Raw genomic sequence first — 23,321 nt, 5'->3', positions numbered from 1 at the left:
AAAATTCTGGTACTGGAACTGCAAGAAACTAGATGAAACCTCCCTACGCCTTTGTGAACTGCAGAGAGCCAGTGCCAGCCACAAGAATGGGTAACGCTGGCTGAAGGGGCTGTGCCACAGGGAGCATGTGCAACACCTTGCGGGAACCACATCTCCTGGCAGGGCCCCAGGAAATATTTAAAACTCCCCTCTACCAAGAAAGCACCCTCCTGTGGACATGGCAGCAGACACTGCTTGCTGCCTTTGTAGCAGACAGAGCAAGGATTTTGCACAGGAGTCCAACTTTTATCACAGTGAGTGAGGTCCAGTGAATGTAACTGCAAATAACCAAATGTTCCTGTGTGACAGCTTTAGATATTCATTGTAGGGATAGATAGATCGTGGCAGGTAAAACAACTCCCTCCTCTTTGCAGTTTTACAAGTTCTGAAGTTGCATGTGAGTATACATTAGTTGCATAAAAAAGGAAAAATCAGGGGCTTGTTTAGAAGTCAGTACTATGATCCAACCCATCACATCAATGTGTCAAGATGAATGGATTCTTAGGGAAACAGCAGGTACAGGCAACAATATTTTGGCCGTCAGTAATAGACATAAACCTATCTCCTTTCCCTCCCTCAAGAAATACGGATGTGAAAGGGAAGAGAAAAAGAAGTCAGAACCTACACGTTTCTGAAGTAAAACTAAAGAAAAAAGCATTAAAAAAAACTCAAAAGGCACTCAGATTAGCTTTCTGAGGAATTTCATGCTTACTAGCAATATCACTTTTTTAAGAAAATAAGTATATACAACTTTCAGCCCCATTTTAAGACATAATCCTCCGTGAGAAATTACTGGCAAGGTATCTTTTATAACATTGCACTAATATAGATCTCTGGTAACAGCCTTACACAGGCTGTCACTGCTATTCTCTGATGTAGGAGGGAGACAAGTATGTGAGGCAGCACAGACTGGCAGAGCAGGCTATACACACTACACTTGCCAAGAAGCCTTAAGTATAGAGGAAAACTGTGCCATTCAGCCAAATTTGGAGCCTGGGGAAGTCTAGCAGCGATAAATAGTGACACCTAAGGGAAGGAATGGAGCATTCCCAGGTGGGGAAAAAAAAAAAAAAACAGCTATCCAAAGTCATGTCAAAATTACCTTTGAGATTCCCAGGAAAAACACAGTTGTAAAATGACAAGTTATCTACCACTACCCGGCCAGAATAGGAAGACTACGGAAAAATATATATATATCTGTAATTAGAAATATCATCTAAGGCAACTTCATCTGCCTTTGTCCTCTATGTAGAATTGACAAAACTCCTGGTATCCAAGAAACTTTCCACATGCAGAACTTTTAAAGCAGTACAATATAACATCAACATTATGGTTGATACCAGATCAATTCCACGGAACAATGAATTTCTCCAAAAATGGTCAGATTCATTCTCTCTGTGGAAGAAATCATTTTCCCCTCTGGAACAATAAGTTGGTAGCTTCATATGGCACAGTATCAACAAAGCTTGCACGTCCTCTAGATAGTCTTGGTGGTAGCAGGCAATAGGTTTGTTTTCCTGTTCTGCTATTCTACAGGCTATACCTCCTCAGGAACATGCTTCTCACAATAATTTTCTGCTCCACGTCTCTGAGAGCAGATCCCCACATTTGTACCATTCAGCAACCATAATGCTTAAAGATTCTGTCACTTGAAATAGAAAACTGCACTGACAAAAGAATTATATAGGCTTACCAGGCTAGGAAACAAATCTTCCCTTCCTTTCCTTTCCTGCTTTAACACCTCTGAGCTTAATTTTAGCTCAAGCAAGTCCCTGTCAATGCCAGTAAAATACTTTAACTGAGAATTAGACCTCAGAGACTGCAGGAAATTGACCTTAAGTTACAGTCTCACCATTCTGACACATCTTCAGTATCGTACTGTGTCATGTTCTTGTTTGTCCATGTCCCGCAATACAGCATCTGTGTGTTTCTCTAGCTTAATGTCACCAAATGCTAGTTTACACAGAAGGGCTTGCTTAGGTTCTAGCTCGTTATATACTGTACAAACACAAATTAGCAGCTTACAAAAAATTATTCTGCAAGCTTCAATATCTGAGATCATAGAAACAGACAGTTTATTGTCTTCAGTAGCAGTATAATAGTAGATTCTTACAGAAGAGTGTTAACAGCACAAGTATGCAGTTATATATTCCCCGTACTCCTCCAGCTTCCAGCAGCCTGTGGTTTGAAGAATTAATTCCTTTATATGTAAGTGTTACAGCTGTGTTTAATGAGCTTCTCTTCCATGACTCTTAACCTGTGCAAACCTTTTGGCATCTACAATGTTCTTTGACAGTGAACTCCACAGTTCAGGGGTACACTATGAGACAACTTTTTTCATTTTGTTTTGAAACTCCTGATAGTTTCTTTCGATGCCCTTCTTTCACAGACTGGAAAATACAATGACCAATTGCACCCTATTTGTAGTTTCAACATCATTCAACACTTTATAGACCCTATTATACCCCCCCAGAGAACTCTTTCACAGACTGGAGAATCAGGTTTACAGTCACTTCTCATGTGGAAGTCGTTCTGCAATTTTGATCTTCCTTGCCATTGTTTTTGCTCTTGACTTATTATATCAGAGCAGTTATGGTATTTGTTTTGTTCACATTCCATGTTAATCATTCCTAACACCTACCTGCTATTTTTGTAATCACCACGGAGCATTGAGCTGACATTTTCATAGAACTACCCATATCTACAGTATCTCTTTCCTGACTGGCAATAGCTAATTCAGAAGTCTTCATCACATATATAAGTAGCTAAGAATCATTTTCTTCATGTGTTGTTTTACCTTTCACTGCAGTGAACTTCATTATTTCTTATGCAACCAATGTGACAACACCCTTCTTCAGCTCTTTGCAGTAAGCTTTAGTTTTTACTGCTCTGCACAGCTTAATGCCATCAGCAAACATTGCCACCTTCCTCTTTACTGTTCCCTAGATTGCTGACATTGAATAACATGGTGAAAAACCTACCCTGAGAAAACCAGGCATTTGTTCCTATCTGCTGCTTTCTGTCTTTTCAGCTGTTACAAATCTATATGAAGGCCTTTCCTTTTATCCTGTGGTGTTTTGATTTCCTTTAAGTATTGGGGGGGGGGGGGAAGAAGGTGTATTTCTGAAGACCTTTTAAAGTCAACATGAATTACATCACCCTTGTCAAGCACACAACAGTGATTCCTTCAGGGAACTACAACAGAGTTGTGAGACACAATCCCCTGCAGAAGTTACACTGGCTCTTCCTGAATATATTATCTTTATCTACGGCTTCACTACCCCATAGAGACATTAGACTTACCAGTCAGGAATATTCCCAATCCAAAGTCCTTTTTAAAAATGGTGACACATTTTCCACCTTCCATGGTACCAAGGCATTTTTAAGGGATGGCTTGTATAACACAAGCAAGGCTCAGTAGTACCTAAATAAATCTTCAACCATTCACTCTCTCCTCTCTATTTCACATTCATGCCACCTTTTTCAGAATGCCATAGTAACCTTTCCCATCCATTCTCTAAGGAAAGCACAGAAACTATTAGTAACAATTCCTTATTAAAAGCTTCTAATTTGTTTGGGTTTGGGTTGTTTGCTTGGTTTTTGTTGTTTTTGGAGAAGGTCTTCTCCTATATGAAGGGGGCCTAATGACCAAAGTTTCTATCCTTTACAAAGTAGGTGGATTACAAACAAAAACAACAACCTTTTTGACATTCATTCAAATTCTGACCTCAACTAAAGGATAGTGCAGAACACCATAACAACAGTATTTGGAGTGATAAACATCACATAAGAGCGATCAACATCCATCTGCTCGGGAATGTGCATACAAATAACTCGGCAATGATAAAAACGTGATTTGGAACAACAGGTCTGATTAGCTATAAAGTGCAGGTCTCTCCTGATTTTAACTGTTATTTAGGTTTTGTTAAGGAAATTTAAGGGAGAAAAAAAAAGTTTTCAGTGCTATACTTTTAGTGACACTTAGGCATCAAACTCTGATTTTGTGCACTTGAAAACCCCTCTCCTTTCAGTAATCTTAAGTTTTGCATAAAATATAAACAAAAGGGAAAAAAACAGAAAATTATATGCATGTGTATGCTTCTTACAATATACAGTCGGTGAACATAAGCAAAGGATTTACATTTATAGAACAGAGGTAGCAATTAGAAGATCACACAACTACTCCAGGTTGAATGATTTAGATCTTTTGTGGTATCACTGAGTAATTGCCACTGAGCAAATCAATTTTGTGAATGTCATAAATACTGAAAAACTGAGAAACATGAATTTTCAAAACCTTATTGATACCACACAATTTAAAAAGTCATAATCATCTTCTAGATTCTTCTGGAGGATAGCATTATTTGAACTAGGTTTAAAATAAAGCTTGACTTTTAAATATGGAAGTATCATTTATTTATTAGTAATAATATAGTTCATGCTCTATTTAAAGTAATCCAACTCATTGTTTCACTAGGGAAACTCCAAGAAAACAAGTACAACAAGAGGAGCTTCCTACTGAAGCTCCACTGTTGACATTCCTTTATGGCAGACTTAGGATCCAGTCCAATGAAAATGTACCAGAAGTAAATCTGTTCTCCAGTGTTCTTAAAGACATTGTAGCAGTTGAAAAGAATGTAGACATATAACCTGTTGCATACCCCTGCCAAATGGTAAGTCAAAAACTATTTTTTGCTATAATAATAATAAACAAATATCCCAGAGCAGCTCCAGCAAGAGCTTGTTCTTAAGACACACATATTGGAGCAGACTGATCATTGCCTGCTCCACGGCAAATGGTTGTGATCCACATTTGATATGAACACACACAAACGATATCCATGTAGCTCATTGAATTCTTATGCATGTTTTACCCCCTTTTGTAATCTTTGCCAACTAATCCAATTTACCACCTCTAGTATCACTTCTTGCAACAGCCTGACCTGCACAGCTTGCCACTGAAGTATTTCCAGCTTCCCTCTCCCTGGGCTTCCTCCTGAGAGTCTAGCTGTCCAAGGTATAATTGACGATATCAACAAGAGACCAGTAACAGAGATCAAAATTTAACAGTGTTCTGGGGAAAGGAAAAGAGAATTGCACTACATCAGGAAAAATATAAAAGCTTACCTTCCATAGATGTAAGAAAGCTGTTCCCGTCTTATTAAAGATATCAGTCAGTAACTGGATTAATTTAAACTAGTTTAACAACTGCACAAGCACACTTGAATAATAAAGTATTTCACACAAATTCAAAGAACAGTTTTACTAACCCAGGCTATTTATATAACCTTGTACTATAAAGAAATTTCCTGTAGGGATTTTAATCCCTACAGGATTTATTATTAATTAATTAAATTTACTAGGTATTTTAATTTTAAAAATTTAATTTTTAAATGTATTAAGTATAATAGAAAGTTGCATCTTAGTTTTAAGGAATAATAATATAAAGTCTGTTCTTGTAAGTAGAAAGAAAATAGTTGTAGAACAACATTTCTTTCATCTTTATTCAAGTCTCTTGGTCTTTTATTGAAAATATTCAATAATATTTTATGACTCATGGGTGAGAATGAAGATAAGTCATCACAGGGGAATCCACAAAGCAATCACATTTTTTGGTATCATATTTGTTGTGTAGCTGAAAAGTTTAGGATCTGAGCGATACTTCCCTACTTGAATGCCCACAGTTAGATGATCCCAATCTGCTCTATACTCCAGCCATCTCTTCCCAGCCTCCCACTCATTAATAGACAATGGTGTAAGGAGACAGCAACATAAGCCTTTACTGAATTCAGTAGTTTCTGAGATCTTGCAGCCTTTCCTGTAAAAATACTAGGAACATAAACTGAACCTATTTAGAAAGGACACCCTACAGGAAAGTCTCTTATAGTCCCATCTCTTATGTGCCTTTAACCTCTGGTAACAGCTGAATGACGCACGGGGCAGATTTGTGGATCTCCAGCAGGTATTTAACATGCAATTAAAATCCCCTATCCTGGGATATTTTCTTATAACTACCTCTGGCCTTTGAATTGCCACACACAAAGAAAAAAATAAACTGTTTACAGGGCAGGAATGCTAAAAACACATTCCATTAAAATAGTAAATTAGTGCTGACAGTGTCCCATTTAACTGTAAGTTTTGAGAAGTGAAACAAGAGGAAGCCTAAGCTTAAACATGTTTATTTAGCTAGAACATGAAGGAGCTCACTTTTTCACCTGTTCTGCTAATTTATACACAACCTATTTCACTCTTCAAACATGCAAACAATTCAAACTTTGAGGAAGGGAAAAAAAAGTAATGTCAACCCTTTCAAATGGCTATTTGTCATCATGGAGTTTCCTAAACTCTAAATCCAAGACCTTGTCCATTGAGCGCAATCCTCTTGGAAAGCAAAAAGGCACAGAGATGTTAAAACAAATCTAGTAGAGCGGTTCAAAGGTATTCCAAGTGTCTAACCAGAGTAAACATCAATGTTATGTAGATCGCTATGAGGATCTTGCTATTCTCTGTATTGCAATAAACTGCTCTATTAATGGTGTTCCTTGCGTTACTAACTCCCTCAAGCTTATCAGCTTTCCAAGATAGTTTTTCCTGAGTTGATGTTGACTAGCATGCCTGGGACCGTCCCTCACCTTTCAGTTTTGCAGTGGTTTAGTCCCTCCCCACCATGTCTTACATGACCCTGCCCACTGAACAGATATGACAAATTTTAAATTTTACCATGTAAAAAATAATCACATCTCTCCTATCATTACACAAGCCTGCCTTACACCTTGGCACTGACGGATATAACACTTGGAGTGGTCTGGAGAGGGAACGTGTCTGTGGAATAGTAATGATCTACTTGGTTTGGAAACTCACTAACTGCAAGAACAAACTGAGGTCCTCCAGCCAGTCACTACACTTCTGTGGCTAGAGAAACGTTACACCCTGCTTGTCTGGTCATAGCACACTACTTACAGCGAATAGATAAGAGAAATGAAGGAGAAGATGAAGTAGAGAAATGGGACGAAGGAAGAAGGAAGGAAACTATGGGAAAAAATAGAATACCGGAGACAGATTCGCTAGGATTCAGCTGATAGAGGCTTGGCAATAAGTGTCTGATGATAAGCAGTTGCTCTGACAATTTGTGGAAGTCAACCCGCAGCTCCTGTCAGGTTTTGGGATCAGCTGGCAACTAACTGTTCCCAGCTCCAATAGTTATCACAGCATAAATAGTTCATTTGAAGGAAAAACTAATTCTCCCCATAGGCAGGGAGTCTTGGTCTCCTGTTCAACTCCAGGTGGAGTATAAACTGCTCTCCTAAATGATAAAACACACAAAAGGAACATGGCAGATTCTTGACCTTTTATCCTTTACTGAGACAAGCACTTATTGCAGAGTAGCTGTCCATCTGCTCTGTTAATACCATCTACATTTCAATAGCATACAGTGATAAAAAACAGCTGTTCAGCATCAGAAAATGTAAAGTTTACCTAATTTAACACCTGGCACAAAATGCAGCAAGTTATTATTAAAAAAGGCAAGTATATTGGGATGCATTTCAAGGAAAAAACACAGACCCATGCTTAACAGATTATTTATGACATGTCTAGTCAAGTATAAGAATACTCACTTCATTTGAGTTTTAAACACAGACCACTGATATTAGTAACCTCTATTCAATCTGACTAGAGTAACCTCTACTGAGTGCTAACCATCTGAATTACCAACTCTCACTGACTTGTTAAAAAACCATCATTTCTGTAACTTCTCATTTAAGTTATACAAATGATGAAATGGAATGTTTTGTGAATATTCCTTTGCAAGCAGGGGTATTATCAGCTGTATAGATACATTTCTGGAAAAGAATACAAGGAATGAGACGCAATCAGGGACTAATTGTGCATCAAAGACTAAAAGAAAATGGAGAAATGGAAGCAAACGAACACAAATATCCAGAGTGTGTGACTGCAGCAAAGAGAAGGGCAGCCAAAACACAAAATGAATTAGTGCAGTCAAATCAGTTAGAGAAAATTGGATGGGTTATAACAAATCATGAAAAGAATAAAACTGAAGACAACGAAGGACTTTTAATAAATGAAAGGGCTGCTGAAATTAATGAGGCAGATCTAATGGTTGAATACTGCACTGCTTTACAAAAATGTCTTCTGTGAGGCAAGTTGAGAAGAGAACTGGCAAGTCATCTAGTAGTATAGACATGTAATGCATTGTAGGTAAGAGAGGACTTTAAAATGTGGCCATATATACCTAAGACCTAAACTATAGGAGAGGGTGGGAAAGGGGAAAGCAAATATGATACCACCGTAATAAATACAAATACAATCCTTGTGATTGTTATCAGTAAACCCAGCTCCAGTTACTGGCTAAATAATGGAATTAAACCATTTACTGTGTAGGAGGTAAAGTGAGCTGTTATCCAGAAACATCATGGATATGGATGATTGGGTACAGCTTATAAACATCTTACACATGCATTTAAAAAAATCAAAGGAAAAATAGGAAATGGAATTTTTGAAATTTATTTCATGGAATATTTGGGGATTTCAATTTACTTCTGCATAACAGTATTGTAAGAAGTTGCTATAAAACAAAAGTCCAGACAAGGGAAAGAAAGTAGAAGATATTAAAGGTGGTCCCATCATTCCTTCTAGTATCCTTTGCCCTGACTTTGCTATTCAAAATCCTTAACATCTGTTCTAGCTGTTTCAGTCCTAACCATGATATAATATAGGTCAGTTGATGTGCCTGTCCAAGGCTTGCTCTGTGAATCTCCTCTCGAAAGAGCAAAATGCAGGTAAGAATGAGGCAGAGGGTATAACAAGATCTTGTTGCTGACTGATGTGTACATTATGTTCTTCGTCAAATTACTTTCCATGGATTTCCTCATATCTGCAATAGGACCAAGGGCTAGTAATACAAGAAGGGTTTTCAGATAGCATTTTTGAGAATTAGTTGATACATGTAGAAGACTTAGTTGTCTTAGCAGTGCTATATAAACCTATAAATCTGAAACAATTTGCCCACTCTGTATATGCAACTCTTGCTTTCTGTGTGGGGATTGTTTGGATTTAGCTGCCTGTTCAACCACTGTCACTAACATGCACTATTCAAGTCTCCTTATTTATTCATCACTGTTCAGGGAGAAGACTGAAATCAGCATGGTTAGAATATGACCTTTTTGTTTCAGTTCATATAAATAATGTCATGAGATCGTATTTGCGCTCTCCCTGATGTGAATAGTTTCATAAGTGAACAGAAATAGAACCTTTCAGAAGTTTTGCAGTCACAAACACAGCATCTCCCCTAAGCGACAAAACAACAAAAAAGTGCAATTCAACCTCTAAATAGCAAGAATATAGAAAAGGCAAATTTGACCTATTTACTCAAGGAAAAGTGTATTCGCATTTCCTGTAATCCTCACTGATACTGACAGGAAATGTAAGAGTTCTATTTTTTTTTTTCCTCCACATCTTCAATAACAGAAGAAATCATTTTACCCTAGTACCGAAGTAAATCACTCCTGCCCAATGCTTTGATTTTACTCAGAGATCAAAATACTTTGCAGCTATTTACAAAAAACTCTCTCTGCCTCACAGATGGAGTACGTGAAACAGACTGGCGACTTGTTTAGCAGCTTTACATCAGAGGAATGTCAGGACTCTAATTATGGCCATGTAATTCTCTGCTACGTGATCACGACCAAGCCTGGTCTAGCTCCAAAGCAGGCCTTGCACTGAGTGGAAGGTGGGACCAAATGACCTCCAGACAACTCTCTCAATCTAATGTTATTCCGTGATTCTAATTTGCTTCGTATCTCTCTGCTTCCCAGCCTGGACATACAAATCGCTATACAGATTTCAAGCCCCTGATTCAATGCACTGCTAGGCTTTTCCCAAAATCAGCAGCTAAACAGAACCTAGTAAGACACAGAATTTTAAACAGCAAAATCTGGTCCTTAGCATTTAAGCATCGTAATATGTGGAGTGACAACTGAGTATCATTACAATTTTTAAAGTAAGTCTTAGCAAACAGCCTTCCTCCACAGCGCAGAATACCCAGCTGATCTCAATTGGAAGAAAGCACCCATTGACTTCACTACATGTAAATAAGCGAATCGTATTTGTAAACAACTGGAGCTGTTTAACAATAAAGATCACACATCTAGTTTTAAAATATAAACTTCACAGAATTCTAAACTTTGCTGCTAGTACTGAACACGGGAGATCTCTTCTGTGCTGCAGTTTTGTTTAGATGTCAGTCAGTATCCAGTCAAAGTGGTTTGTTTTCTTTCCTCTGGGAAAACAACTTGAAAGCATAGAAAATATCAATTGAGAAACAGGATGGAATAGATTTATTTTAAAGCAAAGAGATGACCTCGTATTAGCTACCTTGACTAAAAGATCTGAATAGCTTCTTAGGCAACCAACAGGGTTATAAAAATTCTAAAAAATAGAATTACTTTTATTTCAACTAACTCTTTGCAAATCGGTACACACGGTGGCTGATACTAGTGTCTTTATGATATTTCATTGCTACAAGTAAGTGGTCTAAAATTAGGACTTTTTTTAAAGGCAACCCCAGACAGTTACCTTGCAAGTCTTCTGAGTTTTGTTGATGTACCCGTGTTTTCATAATTATCTCATTTGCCTTTTAGCAAGGACAACACATCTTATGATTTGTCAAATGTCAGGGGTTGTGCTGATCATGCTCTAGCATCAACATTCTTGTTTTATTGCTGCTTTCTCTGCAGTATTTGCAAGAGATTCTTAAATCCTTGCAACTACAGCTTTTCTAATTTTATTATTTCAGTTGTTCCACATTCATCCAAGGGCACTTTCAAAACTTTAATTTAAATTGTAATTTCTGGCTGCTAGCCACAATACATCACCTAGGAACCAGATAGTTGTTTATTTAATACATTTGGGTCGTTGTTTTTTTACTTTCAATTGTGTTTGTTTCTTCCAGATGTATTTTCTCTTAGAGGTTCAAAGAGCTACTTAACCACAAAACTAAACCACAAAACCCACTTCTGATGAGCTGGAAAGAGTTTGGGATTTATGGAGTACTTCCCTACTTACAGCTGAAAATCAATTGCAGGTCATCATGCCTTTTAGTTTATGATCTTTTGAACTGGAGTGCACTCGATTAAACAGTTACCATCACCCACCATCTTCCTGTCTATAAGATATTCCCCCATAACAATCAAGAGGAGCAAATCTGTGAAACTACTTAAGCGTTGCAATTCAGAGCCTGCTGCAGTTGATTAGCTCACCAGCAAAGACAACACCACAGCCAGTACCTTCGGTAGGGAACAGAGGGAGCTGAAGAGCTGCCAGGAGAGGTAACCTTCCGCAGACACAAAGATAGATGGGGAGGTAGCAGCTTAAAGCACCGGAGGTAAAACTGACACAACATGTCTGTCAGAGCCTTTGTATGTTTTTAAAAAGCACACACAGTCGATGTTTCCTTTGAGAACAGAAAGAAGGCACACAGAGATCTTTCTCAGGTAACATACCTCTAGCTTTGTTGCAGAAGCCACTGCCTTTTACATTTACATTATGCCACTGCCTTTACACCTCATTCAAAAGGAACTATTGTGCTTTATGCATTTTTTGTAATATCTACCCACCCTTAGCTTTCCATCAGAGAAAAATTATCAAGGAGCAAACAGACTGCAAGGGTGAGCCCCTGTGCTTGCTAGCGTCAGCTGTCAGTCTTTTTTTTCCCCCTTCTCCTTTTCAAGATGGACTTCAGAGCTGCATTTCTATCCTTCCAAGGAGTAGCTTTCAATTCCTTCATTCTCAGAGATTACCCACCCAAAGAAATTAACAGGAAAAAGTACTGTGGAACCAAGTATGTAGCATGTATGTAGTAGCTGTTATGAAATCTCTCTCTGCAGATACTCACAGCCAAACGAAGGTGCCTCTACCTTCACTGGTTGCTTTGTAAAGTCTGGGCATAGGGATCAGACATAGGACATATGCAGAATATCAACAGCAGGTGATCGCTACAGAGCTGACTTGACTGGACTACAAGTTTTGCCCTCATGAACTGTGACCAAAATTGAATACAGGGATCCATGCTAGCTTTTTTTTTTCCAAAAAGAAAAGACATGTTTCATGAGAAAGAGCAGGAACAAACCATAAGCAAGACCAAACGTGTTTTTTTTTTTTTTTTTTTTTTTTTTTTTTTTTTTTTTTAAGTTCCAGGCTTATTTCTTCCCAGGTAGTTCAAATCTGGGGGGCTAAGATGTATTCTGCCCCCAGTTCTACCTTATTCTTCACAACCATCCACCATCCTTTAGTTCACCCCAAGCTTTTTGTTCTGTTTCCCTGCCTGGGTTCCAACTAAACATTCTGACACATTCAAAAGAAATGCACTGAAGTACTTGACACCTGCAGTAAAGTATTAGTACTTAAGATGTCTGAAGTTCATGGTCCCCATTCTTCAAATTCATATTTGTTATTATATTTAGGCATATATTAATAACAAAACATTGCAAGACAACACACTTGTCTTGGTTTGAACCTGCAAAATAGCTCTAATCTAATGACTACAAGCCACTTCTCAGTTCTCTCATGAAGAGCTTCACCTTGGCACACAGCCCCTTCCTCAATGGTATAAATCAGTAACATTTCTTTTTCTTTCCCATAACAATGCTTAACTACTATTTCCACAGTGGTTCACTTAGCTTGCTGTAGGAGATAGGAGATCTATATAAGGAGCAAATCACAGGTTTTATTTGTTTGCTGCCTTTGTAAATAGTTTGCAATATGTAAAACCATGAAGATGAATGGGTAATAGGAAAAAGGAGGTACAATTCCTACCTCCAAGAATCTTACCATATGATACTGTGTAGTACTTATTCCCTTCTCTAAAGGAAAGGAAAATGTCCTTTTTACCTTCCTTCTTCTGTCTAGCCTGATCTAAATGTAAACTCTGTGGGTACTATGCATCATATGTGTAGATACCACCTATTACAGCTCATTACTCTCAGCTAGGACCAGCATATTTGCACAAACAATAATAAAAGCCACAAGAAGTCACCTGACATCTTCCAAGTGTTATTTTTCTGAGTTGCACAAAGAAATAGGTATAGATTAATGAGTTTTAGCAAGTTATGTTGATGTCTACATATCCAAATTTCCTTTCCCCTGTCTCTTCTTGGCATGGAGAAGATCAGACACTTGCACAAAATGAAACACTGCTTTATTTTTAGTACAGAAAAGCACACAGCCAGAGATATGGCTAGCTAGAGCTGCACAGCTGCTTAACAGAAATTTGTGAGCTAGAGATTCCTACGACCATGCATGATCACATCTCATAATTCTTCCTAGATCTCAGGGAATATCCAACAATTTGGTTTGAACCAGCCTAGTCCACAACAGGACTGTTATTAAGCATGGCAGTAATAGGTCACAAACTACTCCTCAGTGATGGAAATGCAATGATATAATAGTCAAGCAATCTGTTCTAGAAGGAATCTTTAAGACACCAAGGGTTTTCTCCTCCCCTCCACCCCCTTATTTTTAGTGCTGACAGACAAATAATTGCACTCCAGCAAATGAGAGATTTAAGATTCCCTTTTGTTATTGTTAAATGTCATAGGTAGCAAACACATGTTCCTCTGCTTACAAAAGGCAACAAGAGGAAGACACAACTAAGCTGTATAACATGATACAAACACATGATTTAGTAAATAACCAACATGCATTTCATGCTCTATCCTTGGAAATTATGTTATTTTCACATTTTTTCTTTGCCTATAACCACACTAACATTTTCTTTCTGTAAATATTAATATAAAATGTATATTTCTAAAATAAATAAATAACCCAGAATTCTCCACATCCTCTAGTTACCCACGAGATGGCAGTGCTTGCATCATACAGAGCAATCTGACCTAAACGATTTTCAGTACAATCTTTTCCCCCCACCCGTGATTATGCATACGGCTGTTAGAAGATGGTATTTTCCTCATATCCACACAAGACCCTCACCATTCAGCAGCTGGTTCAGCATTATTTACCATGCTGTAATAATGCATTTTACAGACTACCCATCAATTGACAGCAAGTTTGGAGAAAATGTCTTGGGGTTGACTCCTGTGAACATACTAGCCTCAGAAACGTATAAAAAAAATTGCAGGCTTCATCTCTGGTGCAAAGTAACGCAAGGGCAGCTAAATTCGTTGGTTTATCTCCTCCAGACAGCTGGCTAGCTATCCAGTACCCACTCAACAGCTTAATCCAAACTGGTGATGAATTGTAATAATCATTTATCATTCTATGTATGCCTATGCAGCAAAATAAAAGCATGATTGTGCAGGTGTTGCAACGCATGTACTAGTTTAATATAGCTATTACAGGAAATAATAGTATTGAATACAAAATAACATATGCTGTCAACTCAGCTATGAACTTCACATATACCCTTAGTTTTCATTCAGCTTGCTGATGTCATTCATGCTAACAATATTAAACATACACCGAACACCTGCATTGCATACAGTCGCATCTGCATTTAGCTGCACAGACATTCACTGTCCAGATTAAATCATGTTTTACCTGAAAAGCAAGGAACTATCATTACTGTAGACAAAGGAGCAAAACACGAACGTTTCTGCTACTGTGAAACTATTACCACTCCGAAGATAATGTAGGTAAATGATAGAAAAGAAAATCTAGTGCAATGGTGGTACTACCATTTTCTACTCTAATTAAAAATAAAAGTCTTCCCTTCAAAATAGTAAAGTATCAGTCAAGCAAGAACAGGATCATGACCTTTTATCTGAAAAGGTTTTCACATAAGACATACTTCACAAATGAAATATTAACTCCCTGTTCTGCTTTCATCCAGTTTACTCTTATATTCTTTAATAGATGTTCCAAGGCCAAATAACATCAACCTGCAATTTCAAATGTCACTAAGCCTGAGAATCTCCTGTTCTACAGTAAAAGAGCATCAGAGCTGAAAAAGTTCTAGCATGTCCACAGCACAATTGTTTTCCTGCTATTCAAAATGAAAGTCAGTGTGCTGCAAAAATGTTCAATTTATTAAAAAATTATAAAATAAATTCAGACTACAAGTATTTTTATAATATGGTAACAGCAGACTCATGATTATCGTGCCAGTAAAAGATGAGACAATAAAAAAGAAAACCAGATGGAGTAACTTTTGACATATGTAGGTTTGCACACCAATCAAATATACTGTATATACCAGCTGGTGTAAACCCAGCTCACATGGGACCATAAGCCTGTATATTAATGGCTAAAACACTGAAATAGGGCAGTTACTGCATTTGGACTTGGAATGAACTTGTATGCTCATATTCTTTTTTACCCCTGCATGTCTTGCTAAATTTGAATTCCTCTTATATAAGAGCAGAATTACAAACCAGCACAATTTAAACTACTTTGGCATATGTCCTTGTTAAGCAGATTAATAGCCTAATTCCCTGTCATCTGCTCTGGCTAACTACTAGTTTCCAAGTGTTACAGTTTTCTGTTCTATAAAGTAGCACACACGCTGAAAATTTATTTGATTTTTTTTTTTAAAAAAAACCTGTAAGAGCTAGCATATTTCCTAAAATTTCTCTAGGCTTGATTTGGAACTAAACCCTAGCATCTGACCTTTCTACTTCAGCTGGAAAAAAAGAAAAAAAAAAGTCAGAATTATTACTTTCTTTCCAAATTCAGACCTCAGCAAATATTTTTCTGGATTCTGGAACGGCTCAAGGTTACTTGATGCCTATAGTCATACTTGCTCTTTTGTCAGCAGCTAGCTTCTCGTGCCCTTCAGCTAGATATATGACTGAGAGTTATTCCTGATTGATTCATAGCTGACCTTAAAATTATTTAGTTTAAGGCTTTGGCTTCTCAAGAATAATAGTTGGCTGCAGTTGACAATCTATGTAAAATACTTGAATTCCATATTATTTCCTACTCTGCAAAGCAGAACAGACCACTACCATTTCTGGAAGAGACGTGACTAGCTTTACAGCAAACTGTTCACTTTCTAGCCCATTCACGCTACCAGAACCTGAGAAACTCACCAAATTTCCCTCACTTACCTCTTGTGATTTCTTTATTGATGAATCAAATTCTTTTCCTCTCCTCAGATCTGTCAGGATGAGTGATCCTAAAGGAAATGGTAAATCGAGAAGTCATGATGTAACAATATTCTCAGTCTAAGTCATCTATAGAGAATAAAGGTGATATTCACAACAATGCTAATGCCAACAATTAAGCCCCAAAGCAACAGTTTATTATTCTATTAAGGCCAAAAGTGCAATTTGGCAGAGTTCCAGCATAAGCTTTGACCATGCTAGCTGTAGCAGCTGAGACACAATTCTCCTCTAATATAAATGGTTGTGCTGGCAGAAAATAGTCAAATGTATGGATTTGTTGTCAAAGATACAAAGAATACTGAAATGTACAAGCTAAAGTATCACTGGTACAGAAAGAGCACATGAAGATTAAAGGAATAGTCACTGAATGGTATCTGATCTCCTTTTAAAAATTAAGGCAACATTCTTACAAAATGAAAGCCAATTGATTGCTAGCTCTTTTCTGTATAGGAACTGACACCAATAACTGAACTTTATTTTGTAGTGTGCCACTGAACAGAAATTATTTTACTAAGTTCAACTGAAACCTTTGCTTTTACTTAAGAACTAAATAGCAGCATGCCATTCTCTAGAAAATCTGACATCACACATAAAAACATCCACTCTGTAATTACTAAAGCAGTCACACAAACCAAGAAGGGCAGGGTTAGGTTTGGCCCCTCAACTCCAAAATAATGCTTCTCTTTAGATGCAACTCTCTAACAGAAGTTACCAGAGCTCTAAGCTGAAACCAGTCACGTGTCCGTAGCGTATATTAAAAGACAAAGGTTGAAATCACTGTCCTAAGGAGATACAACTCATAGTACCCTTCCATACCTAGCTGCGTGATAGGCCTTTAAAAATGCTATAAAGTTATCGTCAGTGATTCCATCAGTGATCATATCAGTGATTTCCATTTCTCATCATTGTATTGGTAGGGTACAAAACACAAAAAGTCTCACGCACTTTGCAGTCTCATACCAGCTATAGCACTGTTACCTAGGACTTCCACAACCAAGTAACAACAATGGCAAGGCATGAGGCTTCCCAAGAGAGAGATGCACACACATATGCAACTTTGCTCACCTTAGCCATAGCAACATACACCATCATTAGTAGTTTGCTTCTTCTCTGAAAAGAATTACAGCTTAATTCTCCTTCATCAGAATTTCAGTTGCAATCAATCATTGCATGATCAGAAAGAGGCTCCCTCAACCATTTTTTTTCAAATTAAGTATCTCACTTGACACTCCTGATTACTTTTGCCTTTCTCACAGCTGTATCATGTTAGCAGCCCAAAGAAAACTCTAATCAATAGAGAAAACTCTAATCAATAGTTCATTCTGCTCTTTCTTCCTTTCTGTTATTTCCAAGAGGTGCGCCACACCTTGAAGTACAAATTAATCCCTGAATGTATGACTTTACACTTTTACTTCTATGTTTCATCCCACTGTTTCTGCAGTCTTCAAGGTATTCTGTAAAATGTCATCATTCTCTGCTGTGTTAATTATGCCCCTTAAAGAGGCATTTTTAACTCAAGAGTTAAAAAAAATTCCTCCAAAAAGTAAACCTGGGAAGTAAAATTTAGAGTTCTACTAGATATTAAAACTCATATGTTCAATAGAGGTTGTTTTTTTTTTACACATCATGTTTTTCTTGAAGTCAGTTCCTCATTATGCCTCTATCTCCCACAAGCAAAGATCACCTATTTTTATTCTTTGTACCATGAGGCTAGTAAGCTTACTACCTTCTCTCTTGTCAATATGCTACTCTGATCTTAAATTTGATTAAGTTAAGTAACTTAGGCTTAGAGGTTTGTTTTGTTTTGTTTTCAAATGGTACTGCAAAATTTCTTCTCTTTTGGATGTAAGAGGTTTGTGTGCTTAAAAGCTTGTCAGTTTTCTAACAGCTGTATCAATTGCTCTAACGCAAGGCATCATTGCGTCTCCTTTTCTTGAAATTTGATGGTATTATCAAAAGATGTAATTTGTAAACTCTCCTTATTTGCTTTTTTTTTATATATAAAAAAATCAATCCTTGGAATATTTTTATCTTAACGGTAATGGATGACAATACCCCTGAAGCCAGTGAAGTCATTTGTGAGACTGGGAGAAAGCAACTGGAAAAAATTATTACTTATTTTCTTTCTCTAGTCATTTTATTGCCTGCTTCTTGACAGACCTAAAAAGTTAGTTAATGGCATAGAACTACACTGTACAACAGCTTTGTTCTCAAACTTAGCTGAAGAACATGCTATCCAACTTTCCTGTCCTTTTGCATTTTTGGAGGTCACTTCCCTGATCCAATTTGCATCATAACTTTACTGTTGGTTCTACCTGAAAAAACAAAGGCAGCAACCCCAGCTGGTCGGAAGAAACATCTAAGCACAAGGCTGAATACATGAGAATTTTTTGTAGTTGGCTTCATTTCAGTAATCACCACATTATAAAACTACAGTTTTCAAAAATTCCTTGAGCAGTTCATTTGTTGCAAAATATGTATTGTTCTATATTGTTGTTTCCATCTCTAGTTTCCATATATCATCAGGTTTTGGTCATCAATGAACTTCAGTTCCCTTTGCTGAAGTAGCTGTGCCAGAAAGCACAACTAATTTTTCATTTAAAGTCTACTGGTAATTCACTATACCAAACAAACGTTAGCATCGATCTTCAAAAAACGTACTTGAATCTTCTTGTTATTAATTTACTCTGAAATAACATAAATCTTCAGTTTTGTTTTTAAGATCTTACATTTCCCCTATTTTTAAGACTGTGACTAATCATACTTTTCAGTAAGACAACTGATGAAACAATCCATTCAGTCCTGGATCATGGATTGCTCAATTAGACATAGAGCAACTAGCCAGACTGTCATTTTGACTAAAGATACAGAATTTTGATGTCTTATATTAAACAGCAACAGATGGAATTAAAATTATTAAGGATAATATAAAAAATGATGATAAAGTTAACAGGAAAACAGTATTAGATAAGTTTTAAAAGCCCCAATGACTTCTTCCTTGATAGGCTAGTGGAAAAGAGATGAGGTATTTCTTTGTCTGCAAATCGTGCCTTTTTTTTTTCTCTTGAAATTATCTATTTTGTTGTTTTCTGGAGATAAATTATGCTGAGATTCTAATCTTAGAATATATAATGTATTTAATTCCTATAAAACATACCAAACAGTCTTGTTAACTCCCATATTCAAAATGTCTAAATATTTTTTTGAATTATATAAGCTGAATTGTTAAATTGGTAACTGCATTACAATGTCTATTTTTGTATTTCTATTTGTATTCTCAGATATATAATCTGATAACAGAATAATGCTCTACTCTTCAATAAGAATAATAATGTATTTTTATTTTTATCTAGTTGCAGTGGTATTAGATAGTTGGGGTTCCTCTGATTAACCTTGGCTTGTCATATGCAAAGCCTAAATGACTGATATTAATTAATGTAGCTGTCTTAAACAGTTGGCAAGAAAAAAAAAAGAAAAAAGAAAAATTAACAAATGTCTTGCAATGCAGATTCACTAATGAAGAAGTATGATTTCACACACTACAGTACTTCTAATGCCTCTTCCTTTTTAAGCTTTCAGCTGCACATTCTTTATGTTTTTATTTGGAAACTTTCCTTTTCAAGGCAACGCTGAATCACATCTGGAGGATTTGATAGGAAAAGGAACCTGAAGATCTTCATATAATCCACCAGTAAAGGTTCTGGGAATTAGGCATTTGTGCATACCATAGACACATACACAATTTATTTAATCAGTTCAAATTTGAATGGGTGAGGATCAGAACCTCATGGCACTAAGCAAGAACAACTAGGAACTGATTTTTACTGGACCACAAAAAGATCCAGATCCCAGCTGGCTTCAGTAGGAGTCTATTGGGAGGGTAACTTTTATCTTCCATGACATTCACGGTATTACAAAGACTAGGTCTACATGAAGTATTTACTTCTTTTGAGAATTTTACAACTTCATTCGTACTGCTCTGGATGGAGGTGGCATCCTTCTCCTCTTATCCATTCCTCTATCAAAGACAGCAAAATGGGACAAAAGTGATTCTGCTGAATAAACGCTAAGTGCTAGAGAAGTTCTATAGGAAAACACTAATCTGGAAGAGAAAATAACTGAATATTAAGAAAATCGTTCCTTTGAGCATATTACTGGTTGATAAGAAATCTCACACATGAAGTGTCTTTAAAAGCAGGACATGCAAATGTTTGCTGGGAATGGTTTCAGTGCATTTGAGTCTTCCTGGGTACAGAAAATTGAAATAGAGCATACCATGAGCATCTTTCCATCTCTACATTTCTGTGTTTTGGGTTCAAGATTAGTTTTATAAAGCTTTTATTCATATGTTTTTTTACTCCTTTAAGGACTCTTAAATGAATGTTCAGAAATAACATTATTCAAGATATATTTAAGGGCAAGGGAATCCTTTGGCTAGTGTACAACGTCCTTTAACATATAACTGAAGCCCTGTATGGCATTTGCATGTAGTCTGTTGAAACATGAACAGTTCTGAGATCTTCTGAATACAGATAAGTATTACAGATACTGGATTTGGACATTTCTCTAAATATGGTACATTGAGATGTACTAAGATAATTCAATATTTAATGAGCCTCAGACTGACATTCCCACTCATCAACAAGCATTGACACAAACATGCAGCATATGGGAATTATTACTGATTCAAGCTAAAGTATCTTTTCCTATTCTATCTGTGCTGCTCTATTTCTTTTTATGCTTTGTTTCTGTACAGTTGCTTACATTTGCATCTGCCATTTTAAAAGCAATACTGTATTCTGCATGGGATTCATAGAGACACTGTTGAGATTAAAAGAATGGGGTTGAAGAGAAGGTTGTTGGTTCCAATCTGACTTTTCTATTACTTGGGCAATATCCTTAAACTGTTGGTTTCCCATTTTATGTATCTATGAAGTAGGGCATAACATCTCACAGGGATGCTGTAAGGCTTTACTGAATGAATATTTTAAAAGAATTTTGACATTCTTGGTTGAAAATAAATGGTTACAAATAACAATTTTGTTGCTTAAATACTGAAATTTGACATCATTGGTGCTACAGATAAACATTTTGTTATTGAATTATTCAAGGAACGTTTGAATCTTGAGCTGAGATGCCAAGCTTACACAATTTTTTTCTTCTTTAGCAATATTATGTATTATTTTCAAGGTGAATGCAGCAAGCTGAATGCAAAGGCCAGACACATAAATGTTCTTCTAACATTCTTATACATGGTAAACTACACTTCTGAACTCGATTTTGATAACTCAGCTGTTAAGTACGCTACATAACTTGAATTCTACCGATTCCAGTCAGGAAACTAAGGAGTTTAGTCAAGAAGAAAAGACATTGTGTCTGACAGCAAAGTGTTCTTGACTTTCTTTTAGCATTTTCCTATGGGGGGTTGCTTGTTACAAAACAGGTAAGAGGTCTTTTAGATGCAGGGAAAGATTTAAACCACAAACTGGTTATGAATATCTCATTAAAGCAGGGGAAAAAAGGGGGGGAAAAAAAGAGCAAAACAGAAAGGAGAATTGATTAATTAGGTGGACATTAAAACCGGAAGCTCCTTCGTTTTCAAATGGGAAATGTATATTTATTATGAGAATAAGAATATCCCAAGAATGAATGATAAACTCATTACGTTGTCAGGAGATGTCGGTTCATAACCGAGGTAAAATTATACATGTAACATTGCATGCTTGTAAGTGAACTGCTATTTTGTGAACCCTATTTGCGAAGATCGAGTGGGAAGAAGACAGTGGGACTGCATAGCACAATTCCATGTAAGATTGCATTATGCATACTGCTTTTCTCATGCATAAAAGCAAATGTAACTAAGCAGCAAATTGAGTTGTTTTGGGGTTTTGTCCCTCACCTCTGAAATTCTTTCAAAACATCTGTTAGACTACAGATAGCTCTTTAAGGGAAATGAGGTGGCAAGGAAAAGGCACATTTATGAATAGAAGCACCAATCCCACACGGATGTTAGAGAGCTTATTAAAAATACAAACAATATCTGCAGAGAACCAAAGAGGAAGAAGACAAGTTGTAGAAACATGCTTCAGGTGTCACCAGGCATTTCCTGGACAGTTATACATACAGCTCTAATTGCAACCTCCCCGTAAATAGTTTTTTTTCCCCCTCATCCCATCTCCCCCATGCAGAAGTCAGAGCAAGTCCTGCAAGTGACATATACTACCACCCAGCAAAGTAACCCAAAACCAGTAAATTGTTTGTCCTGACACTGAACTCTCTAACCTAAATTCAGTCACAGCCACAGTTAATACAGTAATTTATAGTATACTTTACATGTTTGCCTGCATGAATCCTCTACACCCTGTTAAGCATTGTACCACAGATAGTAGGCAATAGCTAACAGCTGGTAGGAGATAGGTGTGGGCTATAGTTAATAGCTGGTAGGAGATAGAAGGTGTGTGAGGGGGGAGGTTAAATGTCCCTGAGCTTTTGTGGCCTGCCTTAGGGCAAATTGAAAAAAAAAAAAAGTTTGTCCAAATAACATTCAGCTGAGGCTTAAAATGATTAATTTGACTTGTTCCGCAACCACAAAGGTGAAACATACCCATGCAATGTGGTACCATTAAATGGTATTTGGAATAATGCAGCCTCACAGCTGACACAAATCCACTTTGGAGCAGTTAGTCAGATGAGTTTGAACTTTCTAACTTTGTCTGGAAACAGAACTACAAACCACATATCAGAAGCAGTCTAGGAAGTTTTCACTGACTTTTGTAGTTTCTAGGCATGGTCTGTATTTCTGCTCTCAGTAGCCTATTTGAGTTCCATCTGTAACAAAACTCCTTCGGTTCCTTCTGTTGATTCTACCACAAGGGGATAATCTAGCTCTGTGGTTCATCAATTCCTTTTGCTTGTGGAACTTTCCAGGCATCATGGAAAGTGATACTTCAAGAAAAAGTGAGAATTGCTGACATTTTCCTTGTATTGTCTTTAGGAATATTGTAACTAGATATTCCATCCACTCTGTAATAATTCCAGCAATAATGGTGAGATAGTGCTTTAAGTTAATGATATTTCAAAATACGAGAAGTGAAAGATAATATATCCATAGGAAATATGGCAAGTTATTTTCAAAAACTACTAAAA

The 23,321-nt window shown here is 36.9% G+C and overlaps 1 protein-coding gene across 1 annotated transcript in view; it reads right to left on the bottom strand.

Moving 5' to 3' along the window:
* The window catches only part of IQCM (IQ motif containing M), a 188,854-nt gene extending 170,691 nt beyond the window's left edge, over positions 1–18,163 (bottom strand). Inside the window, 2 exon segments of the mRNA XM_080589426.1 lie at positions 16,119–16,186; positions 17,241–18,163. The gene's annotated coding sequence lies outside the window, so the exon portion shown is untranslated.
* Between the last annotated feature and the right edge of the window lie 5,158 nt (positions 18,164–23,321).

Source organism: Anser brachyrhynchus (genome assembly GCF_964034855.1).
Source record: "Anser brachyrhynchus genome assembly, chromosome: 4".
Lineage (NCBI taxonomy): Eukaryota > Metazoa > Chordata > Aves > Anseriformes > Anatidae > Anser > Anser brachyrhynchus.
The sequence above is the reverse complement of the archived record's forward strand: the minus strand, read 5'-3'. Positions and strand labels throughout refer to the sequence as shown.